This window comes from Schistocerca gregaria, chromosome 1 (genome assembly GCF_023897955.1).
Source record: "Schistocerca gregaria isolate iqSchGreg1 chromosome 1, iqSchGreg1.2, whole genome shotgun sequence".
NCBI classification, from domain to species: Eukaryota; Metazoa; Arthropoda; class Insecta; order Orthoptera; family Acrididae; genus Schistocerca; species Schistocerca gregaria.
In genome coordinates, this window is record NC_064920.1 from 1,001,242,802 (window position 1) to 1,001,270,322 (window position 27,521).

Consider the following 27,521-nt stretch of genomic DNA (forward strand, 5'->3'; position numbering starts at 1 on the left):
TCAAGTACTTATTCCGTACTTACTGTTAGCGGATGTCCTGCTTGCACTGCGCGTCTGTATTTTAATTTGCCATTTTTATACACTGTTCTGATAAATGATCAACTGATGTGAAGGCAGCATTCGCACACATTTGTGTGCTAATTTATGTATGGTCAAACGTTCAAACCATCCGTTGTAGACATTATTACGCCAAGAGACTGTTTTCGTATCCTTACCATTTAATTTCCATTCATTCATTCATTGTTTATCCTTTTGTTTTCAATGTCCTTGATGTTTATATTAATGACACGGCTTCAAGATTTAGACTTTGATTAGAGCATAAGAGTGTGTGACCAACCCCTTTTGATTCTGCGACCGACAAATTAAAATTTGGAGTCGTGCACTTACCTTCAGCTGCTTGCATTGCAATTAGTTTATCACGACAACAACTTTGGTATCCAGCAAGTAAAGTTGAAACCAGTCAGGCAGAAACATCCATGGGAGAACGGAGACAGTTAGGACTGCACTCTCCCAATTATATGTATCTTGCTCAAAATTTATGAAAAATGTGTTGGCCTTCAGTACAATCTATACATAATACTACATTATTGGAAACCAGTGCTTGTAATGTAAGCTCGTATGCTTGTGGCACAATCAAAGAGTCATTTGCATCCTGCCGAGCCACCGCTATGCATAGGTAGCAGCACGTTTTGCATTCTGAAAGAACCGACCTAATAGACTGAGTTAATCACTTCAGGCGAATACCGGTATGATATGTTCAACACTGCCGTGGACTCCACAATCCCGCTACAACCCCTCCCCACCCGCAGCCCCTCCCACCAATCGCACACACACACACGCACACGACACACATACATACAGCCACATACCTACACACACACACACTCACATACACACACACACAAACTCATAAAACGTAAGCCTCGGGCTCAAGTAATGAATTACAGACGTTAACTCTAACCGTCGTTCCGCTGTTACCAACGTCGATGATTCCTGAATGGTGCGCAGATTGATTCATTATCGCTGGAGGAGGTCTACGAGACGAGATGAGTAGAATTCCGGCAGTTATATGTAGTACAGAGGCGCAGGGAGAGTGATAAATCTTGGAGTATTAACTAGCAACGTGCACTCGTTTAACGTCACGAGAATATTTAATCTCCGTGACACAAAGGGACTGCTGCGAAGATGATCTATTATTAGTTTGATCCTCTTGTTCAAAGAATTTTACGTGGCTCATTGATTAAACGGAAGAGAAATTAGTGAGAAACCAAGGAAATACAGTGGGATGTCAAGGTGACAAGGTTACGACACAGTTACGGATACTTTGCTCAGAAAGTCAAAGCACTTCGTCATCAGGCCACAAGTGACCCATCGGGACCATCCGACCGCCGTGTCATCCTCATGTGAGGATGCGGATAGGAGGGGCGTGTGGTCAACACACCGCTCTCCCGGTCGTTACGATGGTTTTCCTTGACCGGAGCCGCTACTATTCGGTTCTCAATTGTCATCACGAGGCTGAGTGCACCCCGAAAAATGGCAACAGCACATGGCGGCCCGGATGGTCACCCATCCAAGTGCCGGCCACGGCCGACAGCGCTTAACTTCAGTGATCTGACTGGAACCGGTGGACCCACAGCGGCAAGGCCGTTGCCGCTCAGAAGGTCAGACAATCCATAAAAATGAAAGGTATTGGATTTCGGCTTCGGGTACGCTTCATTATTTCACACTCGCTCTATACAGCAAACATTTATAACCCAAAGACATTTCATATGAAGATAAAATTCTCTGTGGCACTGAAAAAATACAATTACTAATGTCATTATGAAAGTTTGGCAAATTTATTTATTACTAGCTGAAAAACCCGGTGTTCCCTGTGTATTTAGTTACAGCTGTGCCTGTTTCTTCAAGGGGGAAAGCTGAAAATTTCCATTGGACCAGGAATCGAGCTAGGGTCTACTGTATAACTGGGAGATCCTCTGACCAGAGAATAATGCCTGTTGCCGATTAGTGTGAGGATAAGTTGAAGCCGGCCGCGGTGGTCTTGCGGTTCTAGGCGCGCAGTCCGGAAACGTGCGACTGCTACGGTCGCAGGTTCGAATCCTGGCTCGGGCGTAGATGTGTGTGATGTCCTTAGGTTAGTTAGGTTTAAGTAGTTCTAAGTTCTAGGGGACTAATGACCACAGCAGTTGAGTCCCATAGTGCTCAGAGCCATGATCTCGTGGGAGGAGAGCTGTGTAGTCCGTGCACTGTGTCTGTGTGGCTCAGTGGTCGGAACATCTGCCTAGTAAGCAGGAGAGGTGGGTGCGAATCCAAGATCTTCCACATCTTTTGAACTTCCACCATTGATTTCAGTCAATGCCCGCTCGCAGTCAAAATCTATAATTCCTTTGTGCATTTCTGTTTGGATTCTTAAGGATACATAGTCCACATTCTTTTAACCATTCCGGCGTGTTCAGAAGAACTCGACCGTTTTCCCTGAAAATTTATTCATAAACAGAACGAAATAACAATTTAATAATTACGCACCCAAATCTCAATGAAATCTTAATAAATCCTAGTAAAAAGTACAAACAAAGAATGTCAAAAGAAGGAAAGCAATGTTCTTAAATTTTTCATGCAGAAAAAGAAATCAATAAAGCAGCACATCCCAATTTGTCTTTGTGAAGATAAGTCTGCGGTGCGTAATTCTGACATCGACGTAAACTTACTAAAATACTTCTGTAACTGAGGTAAAAAATTATGCCATCTATTGGTTCCTTGATTTGCTACGGAACTAACAGCACCATCTGTTCGTTCTTTGGTGTACTACAGCGTGATGATGAAACATCCGATCTTATACGCTTAGTAGTTGATTTTCAATAAAACTTTAAATCACGTTATCCTTCATTTTCCGTGACAACATTTTGAGTAAATAATGCCTGTATGTTGCCCAAAGCAACGCTCAAGTTACCCGTGAAAACACCATTCAAATTTGTCAAGCAATTTTGGAGATCAGTGTGTTAAAACAAACAGACTAACACAACGGTTTTACAGTTTTATTATTAGTGTAGATACGTTGTAGAATAATTTATCAGAACATAACAAGGTTAAATAGTTGTTGTTATCACCTGGCGAAACTCAATCTTCCAGCGATGGATGACTCGGCGGGAGAATTCGATTGAAGCAGTCTGCATTTTGGCTTCTTAGGAAACGTTCTACCTCGAAATTCACATCGTCATCATTCTGAACGTGTCTACCACACGGAAAAGGGAAGAAGCCACCGAGCGGTCTAAGGCGCTGAAGTCATGGACTGTGCGTTGGTCCCGGCGGAGGTTCGAGTCCTTCCTCGGGCATGGGTGTTTGTGTTTGTCCTTAGGATAATTTAGGCTAAGTAGTGTGTAAGCTTAGGGACTGATGACCTCAGCAGTTAAGTCCCATAAGATTTCACACACATTTGAACATTTTTTGTAGACGCCATAGAGTATCACGCCAGGAGAATACGAGGATAAGGCAAAATCTGATAGCTCAAAGAAGCTACATGTGCATGTGCAGAATGCTTTGGGGTGTTGCTGGATAACAAAAACTTCCTCTTGGACAGGTCTGAGGCGTGGCACCTTATATCGCTCCTGTCTAGAGCCTGTGTATCGGGAGAATGTCTCATGCGTGCACTGTGACAAATGGTCTGAAGCGGGTTCAGTCGAGTACATAGTTCTACTTTTCATCTGGTAGATGACAGTAGTGCACTGAGGCATTCAAGAAACGGGTCAAGAGAATGTTTTTTTGTGAATTGCACTGTTTATTTCTTGAAGCCTTTTTTTGTTTATTTCTACATCTACATCTACATGGATATTCTGCAAATCACATTCAAGTACCTGCAAGAGGATTCATCAAACCACCTTCACAATTTTCTATTACTCCAATCTCGTATAGCACGCGTAAAGTATGAACACCTGTATCTTTCCGTACGAGCTCTGATTTCCCTTATTTTATCGTGGTGATCGTTCCCCCCTATGTAGGCCGGTGTCAACAATATATTTTGGCATTCCGAGGAGAAAATTGGTAATTTGAATTTCGTGAGAAGATTCCGTCGCAACGAAAAACGCCTTTCTTGTAATGACGTCCAGCCTAAATCTTGTATCATTTCTGTGACACTGTCTCCCATATTTCGAGATAATACAAAATGTGTTGCCTTTCTTTGAACTTGTTCGATGTACTCCGTCAGTCCTATCTGGTAAGGATCCCACAACGCGCAGCAGTATTCTAAAAGAGCACGGACAAGCGTAGTGTAAGTAGTTTCCTTAGCAGGTCTGTTACATGTTCTAAGTGTACTGCCAATAAAACGCAACTTTGGTTAGCCTTCTCCATAACATTTTCTGTGTGTTCCTTCCAATTTAAGTTGTTCGTGTCGGCCGGAGTGACCGAGCGGCTCTAGGCGTTACAGTCTGGAGCCGCGCGACCGCTACGGTCGCAAGTTCGAATCGTGCGTCGGGCATGGATGAGTGCGATGTCCTTAGGTTAGTTAGGTTTAAGTAGTTCTAAGTTCTAGGGAACTGATGACCTCAGAAGTTAAGTTCCATAGTCCTCAGAGCCATTTGAACCATTTTTTAAGTTGTTCGTAATTGTAATACCTAGGTATTTAATTGAATTTACAGCTTATAGATTAAGACTGATTTGTCGCGTAACTGAAGTTTAACGAGTTCCTTTTAGCACTCATTTGGATGACCTCATACTTTTCGTTATTTAGGGTCAACTGCCACTTTTCGCACCATTCATATATCTGTTCTAAATTGTTTGACTTTATTAGTCGCTAAACGACAGCGTCATCTGCAAACAACCGAAGATGCCTGCTCCGATTGTCTCCCAAACTGTTTATATAGATAAAGAACAGTAAATGGCCTATAACACTACCTTGGGGGACGCCAGATATCACTTCTGTATTACTCCGTGACTGTCAGTCAATTACTACGAACTGCGACAGCTCTGACAGGAAATCACAAATCCATTCACATAACTGAGACGATGTTCCATAAGCACACAATTTCACTACGAGCCGCTTGTGTGGTACAGTGTCAAAAGCGTTCCAGAAATCCAGAAATACGGAATCGATCTGAAATTCCTTGGGAATAGCACTCAACATATCATGTGAATAAAGAGCTAGTTGTGTTTCACAGGAACGATGTTTTCTAAACCCATGTTGACAGTGTGTCAATAGACCGTTTTCTTTGAGGTAATTCATAATGTTCGAACACAATATATGTTCCAAAATCCTGCTGCATATCGACGTTAACGATATGGGCCTGTAATTTAGTGGATTACTTCTACTACCTTTCATGAATATTGCTGTGACCTGTGCAACTTTCCAGTCTTTGGGTATGGATTTTTCGTCTAGCGAACGGTTGTATATGATTGTTAAGTATGGAGCTAATGCATCAGCATACTCCAAAACGAACCTAATTGGTACGCAGTCTGGACCAGAAGACTTGCTTTTATTAAGTGCTTTAAGTTGCTTCACTACTTCGAGGATATTTACTTCTACTTTATTCATGTTGTCAGCTGTTCTCGATTCGAATTCTGGAATATTTACTTCGTCTTCTTTTGTGAAGGCATTTCTGACGGCTGTGTTCAGTAACTCTGCTTTGGCAGCACTGTCTTCGATAGTATCTCCATTGCCATCGCGCAGAGAAGGCATTAATTGTTTCTTGTCGCTAAAATACTCCATATAGACCAGTCTCTTTGAATTTTCTGCCAGATTTCGAGGCAATGTTTCATTGTGAAAACTGTTATAAGCATCTCGCATTGAAGTCCGCGATGAATTTCGAGCTTCTATAAAATACCGCCAATCTTGGGGATTTTGGGTCTGTTTAAATTTGGCATGTTTGTTTCGTTGTTTTTGCAATAGTGTTCTAACCCGTTTTGTGTACCAAGGAGGATTAGCTCCGTCGTTAGTAATTTATTTGGTATAAATCTCTCAATTGCTGGCGATGCTATTTCTTTGAATTTAAGCCACATCTAGTGTACATTTTTGTTATTAATTTGGAATGAGTGGAGATTGTCTCTCAGGAATGCGTCAAGTGAATTTTTACCTGCTTTTTTGAATAGATATATTTTTCGCTTATTTTCCGAGGATTTGGGGATTACAATATTCAATCTCGCTACGACAACCCTGTGTTCACTAATCCCTGTATCGGTTTGGATGATCGTTATTAACTCAGGATTATTTGATGCTAAGAGGTCAAGTGTGTTTTTACAGCGGTTTTCTATTCGCGTGGGCTCATGAACTAACTTCTCGAAATAATTTTCAGAGAAAGCGTTTAGCACAATTTCGGATGTTATTTTATGCATACCTCTAGAATTTAAATTTATATTTTCGCCAACATATCGAGGGTAAATTACTCACCACGAACTATAATCGTATGAGTCGGGTATGTGTTTGAAATCAAACTCAACGTTCCTTTGACCCTTTAGCAACTGTATCATCTGATTGGGGAGGTCAGTAAAAGAACCCAATTTTTATTTTATTCCGGTTGCCAACAATCACCTCTGCCCATACTTATGTTTGTACAGTTTTGTGCGTGCATTTAGGAGTGTGAATGGTGTGTGAATGTGGTTAGAGTAAATACGTAGATAATTGTTCTACTGATAAACGCTGTACGAACTATCTTGAGAAATTTGTTACGACAGTGTGAATGCAGACGACGGGGAATTTTGTATCATATGTTACGTAAGTTTATGGCAAAAGGAAAGCTAATGCGAGTACAAATAAAAGTTGTTAATAACGTGTAGAATAAACAAAATATAGGAATGTTAAATAATTATTTCGGGAAAAAGTACAGTTCTAAAGAGCGTTATTTGTTGATTGGTTAGTCATGAAAAGTGCGGACTAACGCGGGAGAATGTTCTTCTATTGGCCTTAAAGAAAAGTGACCTATAGGAACGGAGTATTCTTCGCACGTCTTTTCTCTTGGAGATAGAGAATGCTTACAGCAGTCTAAGAAGTTGAAGTCCAGCCTTTCAATTGTACGGTCGTGTGTAGTTTGAGTGCCGAAGGAAGCTATAGTTGGTCTGTTTTAGTTGTTACGTGCCTCAAAAATGCTTCAAAGTGAAGGCATATTCATTCTGGTGTGTTGTTGTTTTAGAAAGTTCGGATATTTTAAGCAATTTTGTGTATGAGAAAAGACAGTAATTCCTCGTGGCATATTGAGCAGATTAGTGACTAAAAACTAGAGTACGTTAGACATCGATAAACTTAGAGTGGCGAGCTTTTTCATTTAAAAACAATCCTTGCTTAGTAGGTGTTTAGAGTTTGGGAAATACGTTACCATAAACTTGCTGACGTGAATGAAAGGGTTTGTGCATGACTGTGTTAGGATTCGTGAGGGCTTGGCAGTGAAGTTTTTAATTCTTGACTTCAGAATGTACTCAAGTTTTGCCAGTATTTTCACCTTTCATTCAAAATTAAGACTTTTTCCGATTCTTAGAACAGTTGAGTTGTATGCAGCCTGGTGCGAGTTTTAGTACGGTACGATACTGTTAGGCTTTCCTACCGGCGACCTGCTGCAACGAGTTCACATGTAGGTGCGGGTAAAAAGGACGAATGGGACCGCGGCGCCGCAGGTTCCCGTGAAGTGTCGTCTTGACAGCCTCTGGTAAAATCTTAGGAGACTTACTTAGTGTGCTCCTGTGACTGTTTAACCCCTTGTGGGAGTAATCCGTTGGCATTGCAGTCCCAAACAGCACTCAGCATCATTTTTCCCTCTGACAGTTTGGTCTTTGCGTTTCTGTACTATTTTGAAAGTGCATGTTTGTATTGTTTGCGTGGCTCTTTCGTTTCGCGGTCATAGTCATACATCAACACTTCTGCCTGGATATTAGGTGACTAATGAAGTCATCTGGATCGACCTGACACAACTGTATCAGTTTCGTTGCTGCTTCTGTTCGGAGAACTTTTGAGTGGCCAACTTTTGTCATATTCAAAATGCTGCGTAAGATCTGTAAAATAATCCATGACTTTTTTTCGCTGTCACCTCGATTGTGACACAAAGGGCTTCGCTTACCACGGTCTCCAGTTCTCCTGTAATTCCCGAGCTTCCACAAAGAAATAGTTTGCCACTTCATTCTTAGTCATTCTGAATTGTGTAACAACTCCATGAGAGATGGTCTGCCACTTCATTCTTAATCATTTTTATTTGTCTGACCACACTGGGAGAGATGATCTACCACCTCATTTTTATTCATTCTGCTTTGTTTGGCCACACTGGGAGAGATGCTTTCCCACTTCATTATTATATAGTCTGACTTGTCTGACCACACTGGGAGAGATGGTCTGTCACTTAATTATTATTCATTCTGACTTGTCTGAACACATTGCAAGAGATAGTCAGCCACGTCATTCTGTCACTATGACTTGTCTGGCCACACTGGATAGATGGTCTGCCACTTCATTCTTATTCATTCAAATTGCCTGAAAAAGATGGTCTGACATTTCATTCTGACTTGTCTGACCACACTGGGAGAGATGGTCTGCCGCTTCATTCTTAGTCAATCTGACTTGCCGGACCACACTGGGAGAGATGGTCAGACATCTCATTCTTAGTCTTTGGCTTGTCTGACCATACTGGGAAGGTATGCACCACTTAAGCACTGTGTCATACGACGATGTGTACTTTTCCATCAACTCAGTTTGGCCGCGCGAAGTGGCCGCGGTTTGAGGCGCCATGTCACGGACTGCGCGGCCCCTCCCGCCGGAGGTTCGAGTCCTCCCTCGGGTATGGGTGTTTGTGTTGTTCTTAGCATAAGTTAGTTTAAGTAGAGTGTAAGTCTAGGGACCGATGACTTCAGCAGTTTGGTTCCTTAGGAATTCACACACACACACACACACACACAAACACACACACACACACACACACACACACACAAACACTCAACTCAGTTTGCATGCTCGGTGCGATTCCGCTCTAAGTGCAGGAACAGAGTTACTGTGCCGGCCGCTGTGGCCGATCGCTTCTAGACGCTTCAGTCCGTAACCGCGCTGCTGCTACGGTCGCGTGTTCTAATCCTGCCTGGGGCATGGATGTTGTGATGTCCTTAGGTTAGTTAAGTTTAAGTTGTTCTAAGTCTAGGAGACTGATGACCTCAGATGTTAAGTGCCATAATGCTCAGAGCCATTTGAAACATTTGACACAACACCGTGCCAGTGGGCTGCTCGGTTTTATTTTGGTTCCTCTACGGTAGTGCTAAGATACTGTGCCACAGGTATTTCAGGGTCTTCCACGACTGCAGAAATATACCTACAAACAAAGAAAAAGTTATTATGTAACTTTATGTGGCGGTTGGCAGGAGAGCCAACCATGTTACTAAAGGAGGCCGAAATGCACGCGTTTTAGCTCACGCAGGCTGGCGTGAGGTCTGGAACATGACAAGGGAATTCGAATTGATACAAACGGACGTAGCTGGTGGAATACTTCACTTTAATCCATTAATGATGGACGTCGCTCTTTATGGTACATGATTCACATTATCAATAGTACGGATACTGGCGCCTTGCTAGGTCGTAGCAAATAACGTAGCTGAAATGCTAACTATCGTCTTGGCAAATGAGAGCGTAGAAGACAGTGAACCATCGCTAACAAAGTCGGTTGTACAACTGGGGCGAGTGCTAGGAAGTCTCTCTAGACCTGCCGTGTGGCGGCGCTCGGTCTGCAATCACTGATAGCGGCGACACGCGGGTCCGACGTATACTAACGGACCGCGGCCTATTTAAAGGCTACCACCTAGCAAATGTGGTGTCTGGCGGTGACACCACATTCCTCCCCCTCAAATCGGCGTACAGTTGTGGCATAAGGCTTCCGCCCGCCGTGGGGAGGACCCCATGTTGACGTATGTGACGAGGTGGGGAGCCTAACAACAGGCGAGGCTGTGCCACCCGCACCCTGCCATTCGGACCGCGGGGAGCCAGCAAACGCCTGAAAACCTGCTCCAGGCTGCACGCCAACATGCGGTGTATGCGCCCGTAGAGAGACAGGAGGGGCCGAAGGGTCGACCTCCATCGGGCCGGGGCACCCGACGCGCGAAGACGACACATGGTCCGGAGCGGGCAAGAGTTCCATGTCGGAGGACAACTGGTCCCGGGAAGCGATTGGCGGCGCGTGACCCAGGAAGGCGCCCGGCGTTTGCAGCGACGCATCCACTGCGGGCGTCACCGGCGGGAGAACAGGCGAGGCGGCGGCGGTGGCGGCGGCGGCGCGTCGCCATGGGGCAAAATGGAAGGCAGCGTCGGTAAGACCTGGGGCTGAGGCGAGCCAGTAGATGGGTCCCCGGGGCCCTGGCCGGACGGCACCGTCGCTGAAAGCAGACGGCGAGCGGCAGATCCCGTGCGACGACAGAGGCGCAGCTGATTGAGATGCCGACGCACTTCACCAGAGGCCCCCAAAAGCAGATACATAGCCCGGCCGAGGCAGCGAAGTATGCGCCCTTCGAGCCAACGCCGTGAACCTCGATAGTGGCGATAGTAGACAACGTCGCCTGGAGCAAAAGCAGGTGTCTGCCCCTGCACAGGAACCTGATGCGGCGGATGTAGGAACTACATCAAGGTTCGATGATGGCGACCGTGGAGCAACTCAGCCAGCGAGCGACCATCTCGGGGCTGAGAGCGATACGAGGACAAAAAGAGCAATAACGCGTCCTCCCGAGAATGCGACTCTTTCAACTTCAACATCTGTGGCTTGAAAGTCCTGACTAATCGTTCAGCGGCACCGTTTGACTGTGGCGAAAACGGCGTGGACGTCAGATGTTGAATACCATTGGCCTTGCAGAATGAAATTCTGCGGACATGAATTGTGGGCCAGCAAAATTGATGTGTAAGCGTTGCCAAGGGGAAGTGGATTTTGGCCATGCAAAGAATTTCCGCGGTGGTGCTGATTGTTGTTCGGCACACGCCATGCAAGAAGAGCACTGAACCAAGTACAGTGCTGACGAGCAAGTTGTTTCGTTCTCAGTATACCCCAATGTCCTTGGTGGAGAAGCTCTAAGACAGGGGACTGTAACGAACGTGGTACCACGACGCGGGACTGATCATTATCAGAACGCAACAGCAAAACACCACGTCTTACAAAAAGTCTCTCCTTGTGAGCAAAAAATCGGCGAGCCAACGGGTCCCCGATCCGTGACTTTGACAAGGGCTATTGCGTAGCAACAAAACGCAGAACGGGAGCAAGGACAAGGTCGGTAGCTGTGGCTGTAGCTACACGACGAAAATCAATCGGAAACGATTTTACCACGTCATAGGTTTCCACATCAATGAACATGCAAGCAAGTTCGGAGGAATCGAATGCCCTATCCTCAGCAACAGGCAAGCGGGACAACGCATCGGCGTTTCCGTGCTTAGTAGTGGAGCGATATAAGATATCGTAGCTGTACCGCGAGAGGAAAATAGACCAGCGAATGAACTTCTGTGCTGTAAGTGGAGGTACAGTCTTGGTCGGATGAAAAAGCGATGTCAAAGGTTTGTGGTCTGTGATTATGGTAAAGTGACGACCATACAAGAAATCATGAAACTTTGTAACACCAAATACGAGAGCCAATGCTTCTTTCTCGATCTGTGAATAATTTCTTTTCGCAGACGAGAGCAATTTGGACGCAAACGCAGTAGGACGATCGTGCGATCCATCTTTGTGCGCAAGCACAGCACCGATCCCGAAATCCGATGCATCCACCATCAACAAAAGGGGCTTCTGGGGATCGAATGGCGTAAGGCAAGTATTGGAAAGTAACGCCGATTTCAACTGGCGAAAGGCGCGTTCGCATTCTGAAGTCCAGACGAACGGAACACCCTTGCGGCTCAAGCGCTGAAGCGGAGCTGAAATGGAAGAAGTATGCGGAATATAGCGGTGGTAGTAATTTATTTTTCCCACCACACTCTGTAGCTGCTTCAAATTCTGCGGCGACGGCAAGTCTTCTATGGCACGAAGGTGCGTGGGACTGGGATGTATGCCTTGGGCATTGATTACATGTCCCAAGTATGGCAAGTCCCGAGCAAAAAACACACATTTGTCCTTCCGCAAGCGAAGACCATTTTGTCGTAAGACCTGAAATAATGTTCTGAGATTGGCCAAATGTTCTTCTTCCGTCTTTCCGGAGATCACAATATCGTCCAGATAATTTGCTGCAGTAGGGACCGACGCACAAACAGTTTGTAGATATTGATGAAACAATGCAGGAGCGGATGCACACCCTAATGGCAGTCGTTTGAATCGATACAAACCAAGATGCGTGTTAACCACCAAAACGCGCTGGGATTTTTCGTCCACCGGCATTTGCAAGTACGCATCTGCTAGGTCCAACTTCGAAAAATATTTACCCGGGCACTGTTTGTGAAAAAGATCTTCCGGGCGGGGTAAAGGGAAAGTTGCAATCACTAGCTGTGGATTCACTGTTGCCTTGAAGTCCACACAAAGTCTCAATTTGCCGGAAGGTTTTGGCAAAATTACTAAGGGTGAGGCCCAGAGAGAAGCTAGCACACGTTCAATTACACCTTGTGATTCTAAATCGTATAATGTTTTTGCGACCTCATCATGCAATGCGTGGGGAACATTGCGCGCTCTGAAAAATTTCGGTTGCGCGTTTACTTTCAGTTCCAAATGTGCTTAATAGTTCTTAGCGCAACCGAGGCCCGGTGCAAAAATGTCTGCAAATTCTTCACATAGACGAGAAACACTGAAGGCACAGTCTGGTTGACTGATAGGACCTGATTTACTATAGACAAGTTAAACAACTGAAATAAATCGAAACCAAACAAGTTCACTGCAGAAGAAGAACGAAGGACGTAAAATGACAAAAGGTTTGTTTGTCCTTTGTATGTTGCAAGAAGGCTGCACTGTCCTAACACAGGGATCTTTTGTCCTGAACAACTACTTAATTTAACATTTGCAGCACGCAACGGAGGTGTGCCCAGCAGTTTGTAAGTGTCTTGATTGAGCAGTGAAACTGCAGCTCCGGTATCGAGCTGGAATGGTATCACTTTGCCGTTAATGTCCAAGTCTACAAAAAGTTTATTGTCCTGCTGACGACAAGAACGACTGTCTCGTGCAACGTGAACTGACACTGGTTCATAATCACTTGCGACTTGACGGGAGATCCGGCGATGTCGACGCACTCTATTTTTGGAACGAACACAGTCACTGTTAGAGAGAGTGGCACTGGGCGGAGTGGAATGAACTACATGAATTTCTATGGGCGAAGTTTCGCGAGCCTGAGTATCCTTGGTTCGATTCCGATTCCGGCGCGACGCAAAGGGCCTGGAACGGTTTTCAGCTTCCGATCTGAGCTTTTTCTGGCAAACACTCTGAACATGTCCTTTTTTATTACAATAAAAGAAAATAGCTTGGCGTGACGGGCAATTATCCCGCGAATGTTTAGTATCACATCGCGGGCAGGATCTTATCACTGCAATTGCTTGCCGACGCGGCACACGTGGCTGAGAGCCTGGCGGCAGCGGCGCGGCCGGGCGCGAGGGCTGTTTACTGCTCCGTGCAGCTCGCCCTGCGGGACGGTTAACCTGACACACGGCTGGCGAACTTTCAAATGATTCCTGAGCACAGTCAAGTGTGTCCTGCCGATCCAATATGTCCATCGCTTGTTGAAGGGAGAGATTTACAAGTTTCAAAATCTTTTCCCTTATACGAACATCAGAAACGTTCTGTGCAATTGCATCACGTACCATAGTATCTGAATAAGGGAGTCCACATTGACACTCAAAAGCACAATCCCTAGTAAAGCCTTTCAAGGTTGCAACCCACTCCCGATTAGTCTGACCTGCCGTACGTTTTGTACGAAAGAAGGTATACCGTTTGGCAACTACGTTGACTGATTCTTTGAAATATGCATCTAATGCAAACAAAATTTCTTCGTAGGGCAGAGCTGCTATGTCGCGGTGGGGAAATAATTTGACTATCACACGGTACGTACTCAGGCCGACGGATGAAAGGAGAAAAGGCTGCCGCTCGTTACCTTGAATTCTGTAGGCGGCGAGATGGAATCCAAATTGACGTGACCACTCCGTCCAGCTTTCCAGTGCAGCATCAAAAGGTCGAAAAGTGGGTGCAACAGCGTGTTGTGGCTGCGTTAGCGGTGAAGCGGCTGCTGCCACATCGTTTTGCATCGCACGTTGACCCTGGACGAGCTGTCCAAGGGCATCCAGTAAGGCCTGCGTCTGCTGATTCTGTAAGCGATAAAATTCGGACAGTACATCTGGAGATTGTGGCGAAGCCATCACACAAGTAAATCTGGGCAATTTAGATAAGAACACTTTTACTCTCGTCGCCAATGTTGTGGTTGGCAGGAGAGCCAACCATGTTACTAAAGGAGACCGAAATGCACGCGTTTTAGGTGACGCAGGCTGGCGTGAGATCTGGAACATAACAAGGGAATTAGAATTGATAAAAACGGACGTAGCTGGTGCAATACTTCACTTTAATCCATTAATGATGGACTTCGCTCTTTATGGTACATGATTCACATTATCAATAGTACGGATACTGGCGCCTTGCTAGGTCGTAGCAAATAACGTAGCTGAAGGCTATGCTAACTATCGTCTCGGCAAATGAAAACGTAAAGTCAGTGAACCATCGCTAACAAAGTCTGCTGTACAACTGGGTCGAGTGCTAGGATTCTCTCTAGACCTGCCGTGTGGCGGCGCTCGGTCTGCAATCACTGATAGTGGCGACACGCGGGTCCGACGTATACTAACGGACCGCGGCCGATTTAAAAGCTACCACCTAGCAAGTGTGGTGTTTGGCGGTGACACCACACTTTACTTTTTGAGGCGACAGTTATGATTATCCAACATATCAGTCATACCTGTATTAGTAGATACACTTTCTCCAGTAACAATAAACTGCCTTGTACCTGAGTCTGAATTTTTTCTATACGCCCTCCTTTTATTTACTGTCTCAGCTACGTTTCTGCTGCACAGTAGCGCTACAACCAAGGAGCCACAAAGCGTTACAACTTCTATTTTAGGTTTCGTATCCACAACTACATTCATGAATAAGTACAATGAAGGTGAGAATTCTTATGGTGATCATTTGAATTATTGTAACAGTAACACATTCAGTTGATGATAAATACTGACGAACATGAAAGTATTATTCGTGCACGGACATTTAGTGTGGGTGCCTGTGGGAGCGCGCTCGTCCATGCGCGCGCCTGTGTGTGTGTGTGTGTGTGTGTGTGTGTGTGTGTACTATCGGATAATATTCAAACACACACACACATATACATAAAGAAAATTCAAATTTGGCGCCAAACTCACTGGTGAGCAAATGAACACTGACTGAATTTGGACACAAAACAACCTCGATTAAAGTGTGTTTTGATAAAGTGTAAAATCCTTTTAAGGACCAAATTTTTGAAAATATGTGTCATGTTCACGTGTGCTTGACAACACCTAGAAGGATGCTAGGAAAAAATGACTTGTCACACAAAAACGTTAGGAAAAGCTAATATCGCGACAAACTAAATTACATTTAAAGCATTGTAGGTTAACTCCCAACAAAATATCTCATCAACATCGTTTGGTTACAGATGACAAGCTACCAGTACCAAATTATAGCATGTGGTCCTGCAAAACTACCCAAACCCAATGTAAAGATATTAACTAACAGAAACAAATAGTAGTTTGAACTAAATATATCCGTAATTTTGTAATCATTTAGTAAAAATGATCACATTACAGATTAAATAAAACAGAAACCTACTAATGATGGCAAAGAGGTGCTGAAACATATTTGGGAACTTTGAAAATACGGCGTTTTGCATAAGTGGCGGACCTTACATCCAATAAGAAGAGTAGTAATTGCAACGGCAATCTGCAAAGAGCGCTATTATCGGTAATCATGCGGCTTTTCCTTGCGACCCGTCCACCTGCAGCTGTACACGCAGCTTGTAACTGCGATGTAGGCTGCAGTGGGCGGCCGTCTGTAATGACCTCGCAGTCGAGGGAACGTTAAACCCCAACCTGCCTTCCTTCATTTTGCAGTGGGCGTGAGAGCATAGCTCGTGAGCTAAGCGATGATTATATGACTTTCAGCAGGTACTGGAGAAGCAGCACAGCCCTGTCGTCTTCTGTAAAGGATCACGTTGCTCGTGTCTAATTATACAGAGAAATCGCTATTAGCTGAATCTTGGAGCGCCACCGCGAAATGAATACTAAGATGTGGCAGCAATATACGCTCACAGCACTGTCATTTTCAGTATCCTAGAAGTGATCCTGACACTTTAAGATAATGTTCAAACATTCTATGTAATGTTCAATTATACATGAAGGTATACCTAAAGCCTCCAATTACGCATCCTGAAGTGCTTCTTGTGAAACGGTACTACTGTTTAAGAGCCTCAGACATCTTGGTTCTCTGCGTTTGTTTGTAAATAGTAGTCATTTTAGTAATTTTTTTCTTTTACATAAAAAACACTTTTTATAATTCAAAACAGAATATGTGGCGGTAGTCATAACCTGTTAATTATCAGCTCGCCAAAACAAAGTTACTTAATTAATGTTTTATAGGTTTTCAAGTAGGCCAACACGTCTGCATTCCTAGTAAACATTAAATCACTAATCACTATGCTACAGGAACCAAAAAAAAAATTTGTTGCAGCCTATTGATAAAAGGGACTATAATGCGGGAGAGACGGGACTGATCCACCATGGTACACAAAACACGTCAGCACACTGTTGCAGAAGCAACGAAAAATGCATGCCAAATCCCGAATAACGCAAAATCACCAAGACTGGCTAAATTTCGCGGAATCTCGAAATTTAGTGCGGACGTCAATGCGAGATACTTTTAACAGTTTCCACAATGGAACAGTGTCTCAAAATGTGGTAGAAAAGCCAAAGAGGTTCTGGGCGTACGTAAAGTACAATAGCGGCAATAAACAGTCAATAACGTGTTAGCGATGTAAATGTTACTGATGGTCGTGCCACTAAAGCGGAGTTACTAAATACAGTTTTCCGTATTTCTTTTACGAAAGAAGACGAAGCAGATATACCAGAACAGCTGCTAGCATGAGTGACATAAAAGTAGATTTCTGCATGGTGCGAAAAGTGGCAATTGGCACTAAACAAAGAAAAGTGCGAGGTCATCCACATGGGTACTAAAGGGAATTCGATAAATTTTTGGTATACGATAAATCGCACAAATCTAAGGGCTGTCAGTTCGACTAAATACCTACAAATTATGTTGCTGCGCAGTGTGGGATCCTTACCAGGTAGGATTGACGGAGGACATCGAAAAAGTGCAAAGAAGGGCAGCTCGTTTCGTTTTATCGCGCAATAGGGGTGAGAGCATCACTGATATGATACATAACTTGGCGTGGCAGTCACTAAAACAAAGGCGATTTTCTTTGCGGCGGGATTCATTTACGAAATTTCAATTACGAACTTCCTCTTCCGAATGCGAAAATATTTTGTTGACACCCACCTACGTAGGGAGAAATGATCATCATAATAAAATAAGAGAAATCAGAGCTCGAACGGAAAGATTTATGAGCTCCTTTTTCCCACGCGCCATTCGAGAGTGGAATGGTAGAAATGTAGTATGAAAATGTTGCGATGAACCCTCCGCCAGGCACTTAAGTGTGAATTGCAGAGTAACCATGTAGATGTTGATTCGATCTTTGCATTTTTTATGAATCCACGCGTTTGTGCTGCTTGCTTTACTCCACTGTTTCGCGTCATAGTGGTCAGGGAGGAACGGCTACTGGGATTCCGCCGCTGTCTTATTTCAGCTGGCGTTCTGATTGTATATGGGTGGTAGAGGAATTCATCTGACAAGATATTGAAAACCCATGACTAATTTCCACTTTTTCCACCGTCTCCTCGATTGCCACATGACGGTCTTCGAGCACGAAGTTTCCACTTTATTGTCATTCCTAGTTCTGCACATGGGATGATCGCGACTTCGTTCGCAGTCATTCAGACTTGTCTGGCGTCAGTGGAAGCGTGTGCGTCACATGCCCACTGACAATGAAAGGTATTGCAAGGTAATATGTTTACTAGCTTTGAGCGGGAGCAATGCTAAACCAATCGATATACAGTTGGCGGAAGTAGGCGTATAAGGCAACAACGCACCATGATCTACCGTCAAGAACTGTTGATAAAATATCTTTATTGAGCAACCACTTTTGGACCACAGGCCATCGTAAGGTTCATAAATGTTTGTTCAACAGCACACTAATAAGCTATATACGAGTGGCTTCCAGTAAGTATTGCAACACTATTTTTCAGCAAAGTTCGGATTAAAAATGCTGACAATCAACAAAAGCACGATGAGACGTTGGGAGAGGCGTCTGTCATTATCACAATAAGTTTGCACAAACCAGCCCGGTCTCTTGCATGCCGGCCGGCCGCACGCATTTGCGACTCTCGCAGTGATGGAGCGTGCGGACACCCTCAATCGATATGATCGACGTATCATAACCAAATACCTCGCTCCGAAACAGCTCCTTTCTGTTGGTAGTGCTGACACGATCAACTTTGACCCGTATTGGGCTACTCTCAGGAAAATGAAGAAACAGCTTCAGTGTGTTTGTCACCATAACGATTTTTATCTTCTCCGTGACAACGCAACGCCTCACACCCGAGAGAAGCTCATAAAACTTCATTGAGCTGCTCTTCGTTGTCCATCCTATAGCCCGGATCTCGCCCCTTCAGGCTATGGTCCAAGAAAGGATGCAGGTTCAAAAAAATGGCTCTGAGCACTATGGGACTTAGCATCTGAGGTCATCAATCCCCTAGAACATAGAACTACTTAAACCTAACTAACCTAAGGACATCAAACACATCCATGCCCGAGGCAGGATTCGAACCTGCGACCGTAGCGGTCGCGCGGTTCCAGACTGAAACGCCTAGAACCATTCAGCCACACCGGCCGGTTAAGGATGCAGGAAAGCAGTACTTGGGTGATGGGGAGGTCATTGATACAGCAAGGCGTTGGCTCTGGCGTGAACCAGTAGGGTGGTATCATGCGGGCATGTAGGCCCTCCCAGTAATGTGACGCAAGACCGTCGTTTTGTAGCAGAAAGAGTGGGGAATAACGTGCTGTACTGGAACATTAGATAAAACCAACCTGCTTTGAGATAAACAGCTCTGTTGCATTACTTACTGACGGCATCAGGTAATAAATTCCGTTACTTTGACACAGTTGTCAAGATAATACAAGTTACACCGTCAATTATAAAATGCGCTAGACAATGCGCTCATTCATCAATATCTACAGTATTAATGCACGAAAGGAAGCATCCTACTTAAGCCCCTATATCTTATTTCACAGCGTTAATGCTGACTGTCTAAACAGCACGAATGAATGCGCTGTCTTGCGCATTTTATGGTTGACATTGTAATTTACGTTACTATGCGATCATAGATACGAATTAAAGGATTTTATGTGTTTCAATGCCTTTATGGACTTGATGATAGTCCGTTCACGGAAACTGGTTGCTCAATAGAGATATTTTATTAGCATCTCTGGGCGGTAAATCATAAGATTCTTCAAATATTTAAAGGTCGTGGAAATTTTGGAGATTTGTGGTAAGGTCTTGTGGGACCAAACTGCTGAGGTCATCGGTCCCTAAGCCTACACACTACCTAATCTAACTTCAAATAACTTACGCTAAGGACAACACACACACCCATGTCCGAGGCAGGACTCGAACCCCCGACGGTGTGAGCCGCACGGACCGTGACAACGCACCCGAAACCGCGCGGCTACAAGTCGTGGGGCACCAACTTCTGAAAAGATAGCTGTATCGATTGTTGTGGCAGTGTCTCTTTCAAAGAGGCTGCAACATATATTTTTTTTCGGTATGAATCTATTTGAGCCATATCTGGTCTACACTTACATAATTAGCCTGGAAGGAAAGCAGACTCTCTCTTAGTAAGGCATCTAGAGAATTTTTTACTGCTGTTTTAAACAGACATATTTTGCATTTATTTTTAGTGGTTTTGGGTGATATGGTTTTGAGCCTCGCTACAATGACCTTGTGTTCACTAACTCCTGAATCCGTCATGACGCTCTCTATTAGATCAGGATTGTTTGTGGCTAAGAGGTCAAGTGTGTTTTCGCAACCATTTACAATTTTTATTTTTATTGTGTTGCGTCCTGTAGATCAGTGCCCTACTTTTAATTTCAGTCTGTAATTGGGAATTGCAAGATTTAGCTCGTTTCTTGAAAGTGCAAAATAGTTGGGTCTGTAAACATCCGACTCTCGTCAGATATACCTATACTACTGGCCTTTAAAATTGATACACCAAGAAGAAATGCAGATGATAAACGGGTATTCATTGCACAAATATAGTATACTAGAACTGACATGTGATTAAATTTTCACGCAGTTTGAGTGCATAGATCCCGAGAAATCAGTACCCAGAACAACCACCTCTGGCCGTAATAACGGCCTTGATACGCCTGGGCATTGAGTCAAACAGAGCTTGGATGGCGTGTACAGGTACAGCTGCCCATGCAGCTTCAACACGATACCACAGTTCATCAAGAGTAGTGACATGGCGTATTGTGACTAGCCAGTTGCTCGGCCACCATTGACCAGATGTTTTGAATTGGTGAGAGATCTGGAGAATGTGTTGTCCAGGACAGCAGTCGAACATTTTCTGCATCCAGAAAAGCTCGTACAGGACCTGCAACATACGGTCGTGCATTATCCTGCTGAAATGTAGGGTTACGCAGGGGTCGAATGAAGGGTAGAGCCATGGGTCGTAACACATCTGGAATGTAACGTCCACTGTTCAAAGTGTCGTCAATGCGAACAAGAGGTGACCGAGACGTGTAACCAATGGCACCCCATACCAGTATGGCGATGACGAATACACGCTTCCACTGTGCGTTCACCGCGATGTCGCCAAACACGGATGCGACCATCATGATGCTGTAAACAGAACCTGGATTCACCCGAAAAAATTACGTTTTGCCATTCTTGTACCCAGGTTCGTCGTTGAGTACACCATCGCAGGCGCTTCTGTCTGTGATGCAGCGTCAAGGGTAACGACAGCCATGGTCTCCGAGCTGATAGTCCATGCTTCTGCAAACGTCGTCGAACTGTTCGTGCAGATGGTTGTTGTCTTGCAAACGTCCCCATCTGTTGACTCAGGGATCGAGACGTGGCTGCACGATCCGTTACAGCCGTGCGGATAATATGCCTGTCATCTCGACTGCTAGGCCGTTGGAATCCAGCACGGCGTTCCGTATTACCCTCCTGAACCCGCCGATTCCATATTCTGCTAACTGTCTTTGGTTCTCGACCAACGCGGTAGGAATGTCGCGATACGATAAACCGCACTCGCGATAGGCTACAATTCGACCTTTATGAAAGTCGGAAAGGTGATGGTACGCATTTCTCCTCATTACGCGAGGCATCACAACAACGTTTCACCAGGCAACGCCGATCAACTGCTGTTTGTGTATGAGAAATCGGTTGGAAAGTTTCCTCATGTCAGCACGTTGTAGGTGTCGCCACCGGAGCCAAACTTGTGTGAATGCTCTGAAAAGCTAATCATTTGCACATCACAGCACCTTCTTCCTGTCGGTTAAATTTCGCGTCTGTAGCAAGTCATCTTCGTAGTGAAGCAATTTTAATGTCCAGTAGTGTATATTACTGCTTTTTCTAGCAGAAGGCTTGACAGATTTTATTTATCTGGCAGGATTAGTGATAGGATTTCGGTTGTCGATGTCAACCCCGACAGCTTCACTGATCACTGTGCAATGAATGTTGCTTTAAATTACACGCGACTGCTGGTGAAATTGTTTCGATTGCCCTGCATGCTGAATTCTGCGTGTTTCGAACGCCCTGGATGTTACGAACTTGGGGGATCCAGCCCGCTGTGAGGTGATGCGGAAAAGGTGGGACACGTAGTCTCCGTTCAACTCAGCGATACGCCTCTACGTTGGAATGGAGGGGTCAACTGGTAACGCTTGGCCTCCGATAAACGTTGATCAAATTCTGCAGTGATAGAACACGCGAGTTTCGGAGCAGACAAGAATTTCACTACTCTCTCTAATGTGACCTTTATGAAAGTGCGTACCAGTCTCCGCTACGGACTGCATACGTCAGTCGAGTAAAGGTGCAATTGTTTCAGTTGAAGCAGGGTGAAATGGTAGGCTAAGATGAGGTCCAAACCAAGCTCTGTGGTAGCGCATGAATTGACTTCTGTATGTAATCTAATTCGACATTGTCGTCAAAGTGCGTGTGTAACGTCTCTCAATACAGAAGACGGCAATGTTGTACGACGCAAAACGACATATTGCATGCTCTCCATCAATTCTATATTGGGCTGTATGAAGTACCCGTTGCTGTGTATACGTAATTCGATTTATCAGTTCAGGCTCTGGTTTGTAGACATAAGCCCGCTCACGATGTTGCATTTTTAGAAGCTTTTCTTTGTGGTGAAGTCTATGACCTTGTTGTCATTGCTTTTCGAAGACTTATTGAGAGGAGGGTTAGTGCCCGATTCCTTTGAAGTTGGCAACATTGTGTTGATCCCTAAAAGATACAATTCATCCTATTACCTTACTCAAATTTTGTTATTATTGGCGAGGGCTGCGAATAGCCGGTTGCCTGCGCTGCTGGGGGAAGTTGTTTCTGACCATCAAAGATGTATTCCTGGTCTCACTGCTCTGAGCCCGGTAGCAGAATGTCATTATATCACGTCGATGGCTGCTTTTACTTCTGTTCCTTTTTCAGTTCAGATAGGGTGCCAAGATAAGTCGACTAGTATCAAACATAGGCCTTAATTTGAGATAAAAATTTCAGAAAATGTACGTTTGGAGCACAGCATTGTATGGTAGTGAAACATGGGCTGTGGGAAAACCGAAACAGAAGGGAATCGAAGCCTCTGAGATGTAGTACTACAGACGACTATTGAAAATTAGGTGGACTGATAAGGTATGGAGTGAGGTGATTGTGCTCAAAGTCGGAGAGGAAACGAATATGTGGAAAACACTGACTTCCGTGGTACTAGATTGACCTTAGAGGGCAAAAACTGTAGATGAAGACAGAGACTGGAATACATCGAGCAAATAATTGATGACGTAGCTTGCAAGTGCTCCTTTGCGACTAATAGGAAATTTTGGAAATTTGTGGTAAGGTCTTATGGGACCAAACTGCTGAGGTCATCGGTTCCTAACCCTACACACTAATTTATCTAAACTAAACTAACTTGCGCTATGGACAACACACACACACCCATGCCCGAGGGAGGACTCGAAGCTCCGACGGGGGGAGCCGCACGAACCTTGACAAGGCGCCTAGACTGCGCGGCTAAGCCGGCCGCGGTGATCTCGCGGTTCTAGGCGCGCAGTCCGGAACCGTGCGACTGCTACGGTCGCAGGTTCGAATCCTGCCTCGGGCATGGATGTGTGTGATGTCTTTAGGTTAGTTAGGTTTAAGTAGTTCTAAGTTCTAGGGGACTGATGACCACAGCAGTTGAATCCCATAGTGCTCAGAGCCATTTGAACCATTTTGAACTGCGCGGCTAAGACGAATAGGTTAGCACAAGAGCGGAATTCTTGGCGTGCTGCATTAAACCAGTCAGAAGACTGATGATTCAAAAGATCCGGTCAGAGTCGCGGTTCACAAATGACGCGCTCAGAGTATCGTGTAGTTTGTTTACGGGTATCCAAGCTTCGGCTGCTGTTAATGGCCCTATTATTATCCGTAGGAGTTTTCCTCAGAGAAGTCCGCTTTCAGTGTCACTCTTCGTTCTATTACCTAAGCCCCTTCTTCGTCGTTCGTAACAAGGATGGACACTTGTGCGAAACGATCTCGCTGCGCGCTGACGTGGATCATGTGATGCTGTTACTCCGTTCTCCCGTCGAAATTCCATGGCCAGAGGGAACGTTGGGCGTCTTTTGCCGTGCATATGACGCCCGCACCAAATAAGGCGAATGTAGATTACTGAAATTACGAGGTTTTGATAATGCTGTATTTCGTGGATGACGGTTGTCGGTAGACACAGATCTTTGGGAGTCACAATTGACCGTTCTGCACTCCTTGGCTACACGTAATTGGAAGTCGGTTACGGAGAAGATAGAAGGAGCTATCCTGGAAAATTAATGAAGTTCCCTTAACCTACTTCAGAAAGTTTGGATTTTAGTACCTACGTCTTGTGCAAAGCGCATTATATCACTTAGATCTTTCCTCTTCCCACGATGATGGTTAGTAAACTAAAACAGCTGCCAAGTCGTTTTTTTACGGAAGTCTCTAATTTTTCAAATACGATACGATGTGGCTGTGCATGAACGTCCTCTCAGGGTTTGGGACTTCCGATATTCAGAGGAATGCGTCTGTGTCATATGTTGACTATCTCTCATGCAATCCTAACACTCACGTCTTGGTTATTGACGTCTGCGGCCAGGCTGATATTCCGCGGAGGCAACACCTCACTACCACATTTTTGTTAATGCGCGGGACGTGTATTGACAGTGCAGCGCCGGCTGATCGGCCATCAATGCAAACTTCTCGGAAGACAGTGTGGTTTCATCTTAGCCTTCCTGTTTTACCAGTGGCGGTACTGTCCTCGTGGTATCACGTGGTACATAATCTGCTATCGAACAATGAGGGCTTGTTTCGTATTGGACTTAGTGTCGCGGACCACTATAGTCAGCCAGGATGGCACGATTCCTCCACCAGTCCCTCAATCACGCTCTCTGTGGAGGGGGAAGAAGGGGAAACTGCGAACACCCTGCGTTTAAATGCCACTGCAGCCGCACTGCGTTAAGACTTGATTTTGTATTTCACATTTGTCAGTAAGAAAGACAAGAGATAAAACAAACTTTTATTATTATTCACGTGTTTTTGGCGCACGGAAGACACAGTTTTTATCTGGTAGAGACGGTCGGCATATGTACAGACGCAGATAGTTTCACAGATTTTCTCACTCAGGTTGCCACGTAATAGTGACTTATTTAGTTTCATAATCGAAAAAAACGTCTTTACATACATATTTTGATTGAAATATTGTAACACTTTTGCAACCTCATACTGGAGACGTGGTAACTTTGCCTGAGGAAAGCTGTGTGGTCGCCCTGGACAGTGTTAACTTTAACGGGATTTGTCTTTAAAACGGAAATTACCTTGTGATCACTTGGTTACATCTGCACGTGCACAGGGGCGCTTTCAACTGAAGTGGCAATGATCTCGAATACAGCTCGAAAACAGATGCAAGATTGGGAGTTCCCTCAAAACGAGTAGGAAACTATTCTTTCAAGGTCACAAAGAATTCTTCATACTTCGCATTTTCGTCATCGCCAGTGAGCTTTGGGAACTTTACTGTGTTTGCCAGAATGAATCCCTTTTAAACACGAATTTCTCTTTAAATGCATAAAAAAATCAGCAATAAATTGTTTTTATTGCAGTGCGTTAGTGTGGGCAAGGTGCAATTAAGTCCGCTTAAAATGCGAAGTCTGCATTCCATACCGGATGTTCTAATTTTCTTTCCTCCACTTCTGTTCCTACATAAATGAAACAATAGCAAGTTTCAAATCGAAAAATCGTTCCAACCATGCCCTTGACTTGACCAACGTACTTTGCAGTAATATGTAAAGTTTTCGTTCAATTCCATCGAGAAATGTTACAACAGCGAGCAGAATAACGAATGCTGCTTCAGAAATTTTAGTATTCCTAACACCAATTTTTTTCACTTCAGGCTGCAAACTTAGCACAAAGTGCTTCTTGATGTACAGAAGAATGAATCCCGTCTGTCGGTCGTCTTTCATTGCCAACTACACTCCTGGAAATTGAAATAAGAACACCGTGAATTCATTGTCCTAGGAAGGGGAAACTTTATTGACACATTCCTGGTGTCAGATACATCACATGATCACACTGACAGAACCACAGGCACATAGACACAGGCAACAGAGCATGCACAATGTCGGCACTAGTACAGTGTATATCCACCTTTCGCAGCAATGCAGGCTGCTATTCTCCCATGGAGACGATCGTAGAGATGCTGGATGTAGTCCTGTGGAACGGCTTGCCATGCCATTTCCACCTGGCGCCTCAGTTGGACCAGCGTTCGTGCTGGACGTGCAGACCGCGTGAGACGACGCTTCAACCAGTGCCAAACATGCTCAATGGGGGACAGATCCGGAGACCTTGCTGACCAGGGTAGTTGACTTACACCTTCTAGAGCACGTTGGGTGGCACGGGATACATGCGGACGTGCATTGTCCTGTTGGAACAGCAAGTTCCCTTGCCGGTCTAGGAATGGTAGAACGATGGGTTCGATGACGGTTTGGATGTACCGTGCACTATTCAGTGTCCCCTCGACGATCACCAGAGGTGTACGGCCAGTGTAGGAGATCGCTCCCCACACCATGATGCCGGGTGTTGGCCCTGTGTGCCTCGGTCGTATGCAGCCCTGATTGTGGCGCTCACCTGCACGGCGCCAAACACGCAAACGACCATCATTGGCACCAAGGCAGAAGCGACTCTCATTGCTGAAGACGACACGTCTCCATTCGTCCCTCCATTCACGCCTGTCGCGACACCACTGGAGGCGGGCTGCACGATGTTGGGGCGTGAGCGGAAGATAGCCGAATGGTGTGCGGGACCGTAGCCCAGCTTCATGGAGTCGGTTGCGAATGGTCCTCGCCGATACCCCAGGAGCAACAGTGTCCCCAATTTGCTGGGAAGTGGCGGTGCGGTCCCCTACGGCACTGTGTAGGATCCTACGGTCTTGGCGTGCATCCGTGCGTCGCTGCGGTCCGGTCCCAGGTCGACGGGCACGTGCACCTTCCGCCGACCACTGGCGACAACATCGATGTACTGTGGAGACCTCACGCCCCACGTGTTGAGCAATTCGGCGGTACGTCCACCCGGCCTCCCGCATGCCCACTATACGCCCTCGCTCAAAGTCCGTCAACTGCACATACGGTTCACGTCCACGGTGTCGCGGCATGCTACCAGTGTTAAAGACTGCGATGGAGCTCCGTATGCCACGGCAAACTGGCTGACACTGACGGCGACGGTGCACAAATGCTGCGCAGCTAGCGCCATTCGACGGCCAACACCGCGGTTCCTGGTGTGTCCGCTGTGCCGTGCGTGTAATCATTGCTTGTACAGCCCTCTCGCAGTGTCCGGAGCAAGTATGATGAGTCTGACACACCGGTGTCAATCTGTTCTTTTTTCCATTTCCAGGAGTGTATAAGGGGCATTAAAAAAGAAACGAGCCGGAGACATAATTGTAGAAAGCAGTACCTGTATGTTTGAAGTATTAACCCTGGCTTTTGAGACACTTGTCCCACTGTGACACAAGGCGGTGAATGGCTGTCTCATAAAATTCCTGAGTCTCCGATGTTAATCAGTTCTGCACGTACAACTGAACGTCGTCGTCCGAGGTGAATCGTCCCTCATAGCCTTTTTAAGGGTACAAAAAATGGCGCAATCACAGCGAGAGAGGTCCGGTCCATATCGAGGGTGGCCGAGAACTTTCCATTTCAATTTCTGCAGGAATGTCGCGACTGTGTTGGCCGTAT